Source organism: Trachymyrmex cornetzi, unplaced genomic scaffold, assembly GCF_001594075.2.
Source record: "Trachymyrmex cornetzi isolate Tcor2-1 unplaced genomic scaffold, Tcor1.1 scaffold361, whole genome shotgun sequence".
In the NCBI taxonomy this organism is placed as follows: Eukaryota; Metazoa; Arthropoda; class Insecta; order Hymenoptera; family Formicidae; genus Trachymyrmex; species Trachymyrmex cornetzi.
In genome coordinates this window covers 348,625-356,013 of record NW_017298332.1, presented here as the reverse complement: position 1 = coordinate 356,013, position 7,389 = coordinate 348,625, and positions in this window count along the sequence as shown.

Sequence of the window (7,389 nt, the reverse complement as noted above, 5' to 3'; positions counted from 1 at the left end):
CCCCGCCGCTAGGGTCTTGCACGCGCGCACCCAGTCGTGGACTGCACGGTGCCGAGTTGGAGCCGAAATCGCTGGCGAGTCGCGTGATCGGATCGAGAATTTGCGAGAGACGGCGACCTGATGATGAGCCGCGTATCTCGTCCATCGTCTTTTATGTTTCGTTGTTGCACGTCGACCTTATAATGACGCCTCTTTCTGCCCGCCGACTTCTGCTTCCTGCCGAAGGATCCTCAGTGCATCTGGCAGCCCGCGCTTATGCTTCCTCCCTCCTCGGGTTATCACGTTCTTCCTGCGAGGGATCGACTCGATACCGACGCTCGGGGAGCAAGGGCTGCTCATCCTCGCCATTTCGTTACTTTACACGCTCGTACAGTCATCGTCGATCGCGACATCAGTCTCGGGCTTACGCTGCGACCTATAAGAAGATTTCTTCTTGAAGAAATATTATGGAATCTTGCGAGGATAAAATAGAAAGGGTCGACAATATTATCATATAGATATGATTTGACTGGGGATCCATTTTTGCGTAAAGTGCTACTAGAGATATCATGGTCTCTATCTTGTTAACTGTCTGATATTTTTTCTGACCACATTTATATACAGATTACAATACTACGTGTAATAGAAGATTTTCGAATTACATATTATATAATTTCATTGTTTATGTTCTAAGAATTGATTATATTCTAAGAATTGCAATATAATTGGCATGATTCACGATTAAATGAGAAAATCGTGAAAATATTTGCTTAATTCTTTTGCCATTTAATCGTTGTCGTGAATATTTTAATGGCAAGTTATGGCACCAAACTCATCTGTAGCTGAGGATTTCCGACGTTTCGACGACAGAGACAAGAAAAATGCGACGCGGAAAGATGGCACGCAGGGCTGCAAAGTTTATTTTAAGGTCGACGTTAAAAGGAGCCAAATGAAAAACCGGATGGAGGGAGTGAATGAGCGCAACCCGTCTCGTTCTGCAATTACTACGCGAACGACGGCTCGTGAAAAATTCCAGCCTTTGCGGCCTGCCTCAGGAAGTAGATGACGAGCACAAAGGAAAACTGAACTTAATGCAAATAAAAAAAAAAAGAAAAAAAGAGAAACAACCACGAACGTTAAAATAAGAGCGAGAAAATAAAAATCTTTATTATAATTATGTATTATAATACGTTTCAAGTGATCTTTAAATGTGTTAAAAGAACAAAAAAAAACTTTTTTATTGTATTTTTTTTTATTAACTTTCTTATTTCTTTTTATATAAAATACTATATATTAACGTGTGTGTGTTGTGTGTGTTTTGAAAAACGAGAATTTTATTAGAATTTTATTCAGATCATTATAATCCGTTTATGAATGACTTCTATTCTAATTATAAAGAGATTTAACATTTCCACCGTAAAGAACATTATTTTAACAAATTAAAATTCGTAATGTAAGAGAGACGTAAATCAATAACAAATGTTAATTTTTTTTCCGGGAATTACGACATGCTGTTCACTATGTAACGCAAGTCGTGACTCGCGAGTCGTGACACGTGACATATATGTGACACGCTGTGAATTAGCTTTAAACGGTCGTGAGGTCACCCAATCTCACAAGCTTGCCGTTAATTTACCGAACGATCTCTCCTTTATGCCATTTATATTCGTATAATTTTTAATAGACTGTACATCTCCATTTGTGTAAGATATTATACTTATGTAATATAGATAGTGATCCTTCAAAGTTATTAAAAATTCAATTAGAGAAAAGTTTTCCTAATAACACACATAAATATATAAATAAAAGAGAGCGACTAACATACCACAACATTTTGAATTCTTCGACCAATTTAAAATGAACTTTTTTTATAGAGTAAGATGTCAAATATTTTTATAATAATTTTAAAATATTTGAAAATAATTTAAAAGATTATTGCGAATTAAACTCTAAATATGCAAATAAACAATAAAACTTTACCTTTTTTCAATTTAATTTCTCTCTCTCTCTCTCTCTCTCTCTTTCTCTGAATCTTCAATTTAGATTTATTGCAAGACTTTTTTATTTAAAAATTTAGTTTAAAGTTTTATTTTATTTTAAAGTTTGATCAGTTAGACTCATTTTCACAATATAGGGTTACCTAAAGATTAAAGGTTCCAACAGATTTATCAATGAAATTCATTCATGAATTTCTTGATGGTTACCTTTAATCTTTAGGTAACCATATATTGTGAAATCAGGCCATAAAAGTATACTGAAGAGTTATTTATAAATTTTAGAACTTGTGACAAGTAACGTACAGCTGTTAGCGAAGAAAATTCAGATCGGTCAAAGAATCCGCGAAACTCATGAAGGGTGTCAGATCTAGGCCCACCCCGTATGCAGACGATGCTCGACCTCCGGTCCCCCGCGGTGTCCATGAATAAATTTCAAATTAACTTTCGAACGATTTCCGCGTTATACGAGGCACGACGGAAGCCCTCCGCAATCTCGGAGGCTCTTACGAGGAGGCAGCCTTTATATCACCGAGGGCTCGCTCGCATACTCACTCTCTAAGTAAAGCCTCGTCGGAGACTACGAGGAAGACTTTCATCGACGGTGCTGATCGTAAAAGTATCGCGGTTCAAAAATCCGAAGGCTTGCGCGGAATATCAAGTTGCGAGAAAGGTGCAATCTAAAGAAACTCAATTGCAAAAAAAATATTGAGATATGAATCTTTCTTTCTAAATATATTAAATTTATTAAAAACGATGGTTAATAACAGAATTGTCTTCCATATACAATCAAAGATTAATTTTCACATACATTTATTTTTTTAATTTCACGTAAATTAATTTATTTTCGCCAAAGAGGAAAAAATCGTGTTATGCAATGCAATTCTGTTACGAAGAAACTCTACAGGAAATGAAAAGCCGAAAAAAATGCGCCGTGTGCATTAAATTCCAATAAAGGATTTTTCACTTATGAGCAGATGTTATTGCGAAATATGCATTTCACAATAATTAAAACAGACAGTCCTTTATTGAAGTCTAACGTAAACAATGTTATAAAAAGAGTTTCGAGAAAAAATTGGAAAACAAAAGCTAATTAACAATCGTTGCGATATGCGCTATTAGAGCAATGATAATCCATTTCCTTGAATTTCCATAAATAATATTTTGTTATTTTTAATTTTCCTACTGTGTGTGTTAAAATGTAAATTATATCATTTTTATGATTACACTGAAAGAAAAGATTGGTTGCTGCAACAATTTAGACAGTAAAATATGGCATAGCATTTTTATATGGTTGCAGCAACCAATCTTTTTTTTCAGTGTACATAAACAATTTAAACACACAGAAAAAATTTACTAAACTTTAATAAAACATTTGTTTGAATAATGCCAACTAAATATTTACTTAATGTAAAGATATATTTGTCTGGTAGGTCAAGAAATGTCAATTTAACTGTTACTTTTTATTGAGTAAAATATTTATTACTGTGAGTGAATATTTAGTCTATTCAAATAAATATCTATTAAAATTTAGTACATTTTTTCTCAATACAGATATTTATGCCTTAATGTACACGATTGGATCATTCGTGTCTTGCACATTTCTTTGAAAAACCAAAAACATCAAGAATTACTAGTTCTAACATTTGCGTACATATTTTTTAGGAGAAAACATTTTTTATAACTTTATAAGTATTTTCTAAAGACGTCAAAGTATACATAAGAATTACTTAATAATTTATGTATATTTGTTAAAGTAATGAAAACCCGATACATGAATGATTCATCGTGCATAATAAAGGACCAAAAAATCATATACTGAGGCTTATTTATGCATGGAAACAATTTTTTACCGTAATAATTACATTGTGTTATCACGATAACAATGCATTCAATAGAGAAAGCAGCTTTGCAAATGTTGTAAAATTCTTTGATATGATTAGTTTATACATTTAGATCCATGAGAAACTAAGACCAAGACTACACTGAAAGAAAAGAAATGATTGGCTGTTGCAGCAAATGATGGTAAAATATGGCACAGCCTTTTTAATTGGCTGCAGCAATCAATTTTTGGTTGCAAAATGTCAATATAGGATTTCGATAGGCTAACGCAAAAATTGGCTGCTGCAATCAATTAAAAATGCCATATTCAGCCAATCTCTTCTTTCGGTGCAATCATATAAAAAAATTGTATAACAGTTGCAGAGATGCACCCAGAGAAAAGTATTTAAATTGAAAAAATCGTTTCTTTTTTTTCTTTTTAAAATGAAAATACCTTTGAGGGGAAAATAAAAATTTATTAAATTTCAAGAAATTACGTTCAAAATCAAAGAAATTTTTCTTTATAGCAACGCTCAATTTCTTCGATTCAAACCAATTTTTTTTCAATCAAAGAAACTTTTTTCTAAGTGTGTGCATTTTCTGCTGAACGCAGCCATTGATTACAAGAGGGAAGGCTAATATTTGGCAATATTTTCCTTAGATATATACATATCGTAACTGTAACGGTAATCAATCGCCGTTGTTGGAACGCTGTTTTGTCATTGCGTAACTAAACGTAACTAGCGGCGGTCACGGAGCAAGCGGTAACTGTGGGCCGGCCGGTCGGCCAACGCGACGCGCATTTTGCATAAATTACGCGTCCTTCTGTCCGGCTTGATCGCGTGATCGCGCGACGTTATTGTCGAAATGACGTTGCGCCGCGAGGCGGGCTACCACTGCAGGCGCGGCAAAACAAATAGGCCGCCGGCACGTGAAACGTATGTGTACAACAGACGTTCCCGTGAACGAACGTGCCGTCGGTTCCGGCTACCTCGCGACAAATTTCATTTCACGATCGCGCTCGTGCCCGCCAACGGTGGGACCACGGGACCGATATCGGTAGACATCAATTTACGTGTGTGCTATATGTTCCTTTTTTTTTCCTAGTAAATCAATACCTCCGTGTATCGAATACGTTTACGAATATTCGAGACATTACGTTGATTTATTGGATCGTTGCGCGTGAGACGTCGGCGATCCGAAGGTTCAGCTTTATGGAACCGCTTCACAAACACACCTTCGATTCGGATGCTATTTTTGTGCATTACAAATCGTTCTGGTGACATCTTTCCTTTGTAAAAATATGCTGTATGCTCCAGTTCTGAAATTGTTCGAGCAACAAATATGTACAAAATATGTGCAATGGAGAAATTGTAAGAAATTGGACAAAATTCAGATATCTGATATTGCACGTATATACATCTGACATCTTAAATAATGGAGTGACGTTTTGAAAACAGTTCGTGACATAAATTCTAGAGACATTAACGTGAGGGAACAAAAATAAATATCAGCAAAATTTAACAGAAGGAGCGATATAATGACGGAATCTGTGGGCAGGAATAATTTAGTATTTTCGAAAGTAGTCCATTTTAACACTTCGCTTAATTATCAATTATTAATTATAAAGTTTGTTGATAGCTTGATATTTCTTTTTTCTTCGCTGCATATTCCTTCTGAAGCATTTGTTCCTCGATTTGTTCAGTGATAACAATTACTACGATATTGTATTTCAAACATAGTGAATACCAAAAGATAGTGAATAACAAAAAAAAAGAATCTAAAACTTTAGATTGATATGAATCAATAAATAATTCTATTTAAATCATCAAAATAATTATGTAAGATGCTCAAACTGATTGTTAGAATATCAAAACTTTCTACAACATTATTAAAGTTAAAACGTTTTTCATAATTACTTTGATGAACCAATAAAATTATTTTCAGATCTATGTATCCAATTGTATTTTTAGATGCTAGCAAAACTGTCCTATATAATTATGTTGATGATCTAACAAAATTATTTTCAGATCGGTGCATCCAATTAAATTTTTAGATGCTAGCAAAACTGACCTATATGATCTTATTAATATAATTTTGATGCTCCAACAAAATTATTTTCAAATCTATGAATTCAATTAAATTTTTAGCAAAACTGTCCTAATAATTATTTTGATAGTCTAACAACATCAATTTCAGATTTGTGTAATTAGTTAAATTTTTAGATATTTTAGCAAAAAAAAAATTGTTCTATTTAATCATTTTGATGGTCCAAGAAAATTATTTTGAAATCAGTATATTCAATTAAATGTTTGAATACTTTATCAAACCCGTTCCTTTCATTTGCAAGAATGTTTACCACACGCATGTTTGTCGGTAAACAATCTCGAGTCGTTCCGGCAATTCTTATCGCAAGAGCACGTTGTCGCGTTAACGTTATCGGGAGCCAGCTGTTGCAAAAGGTTCCCGCTGATTCATGCCGGGTCCGCGATATTTATGTACGAAAATCGGTGTCGCGGCACCGGGCGGCGTGACGTCGATACGACGCGCGGCGGCGCGGCGCGACGCGTTCGATTCCGCGAACCGCTCGTAAATTTCTCGCGCGGACGTTCGTTAAAGGAAACCCGAGAAGTTCATCGTGAGAGACAGGGAAAGGGAAAGAGAAAAAAGGAGGAACGAAAGAAAGAAAATGCCGTACTCTGTACGAGAGGCGCGGACAAAAGATGAATTCGAGACCGATGACCTTTCTCCCTCGAGGGAGAGAAGACACACGCAAGAAAGAAAGAGAGAAAGAGAGGAGAGGGGAAACGGAAGGAGAGGAGGGAAGAGAGCAGCGAGACGAGAGAGAGAGAGAGAGCGTATCAGGCGAGAGAGGAAAGAAGGAGAATATAAGAGCCGAGACGAGAGGTGAGGAAAGAGCGTTCGGGAAGACGCCGTTAGTCGATCGAGCGCTCGATGACTGTTTAGCATTCCGCTTCTTCGGGGAAGGGAAAGGGAAGGAATAACGCGCTTCGGGAATCACCTGGTGCGGCGGCGATCGACCGGCGATGCCAGTTTTCAAACTCGTTTTCTCTCCTCTCCTTTTTCCTCCCTTCGTCCACGTCGCCCACGTCGTCCACGTCGTCCACGTCGTTGTCGTCGCCGTCGCTGTCGTCGTCGTCGTCGTCCTCGTCCTCCGTCTCGTGCCTCCGCTCTTACGCGCCCGTCGTGATTCCCCTACTCTTTGTCCACCCTTCACGCGACTCTCCGCGCGAACGCGGCCCGGCCTGTGTCGGTCCTTCCTCCGCGAGAAGATTCGCGCGAGGTAGGCCGCGCGGTGAGGAGTACGGTGTTCGCGAAGGGCCGACCAGCCGGGGAGAATAGTACCGACCGTAGGATGACAGCTCGCGCGCAAGTAGGTCAGGTACCGGAGCAGAGTGAGAGTGAGGGAGGGGGGAGTAGCGAGAGTAGGAGAATGGAGCAAGAAGATAGATCTGTCTCTCTCTCTCTCTCTCTCTCTCTCTCTCTCTCTCTCTCTCTCTCTTTCAACGCATTCTGACGTCCTCGCACGCTGTCCCGGCGATTCGCAATTCCCGAGGACCCTTTATCGTCTCTC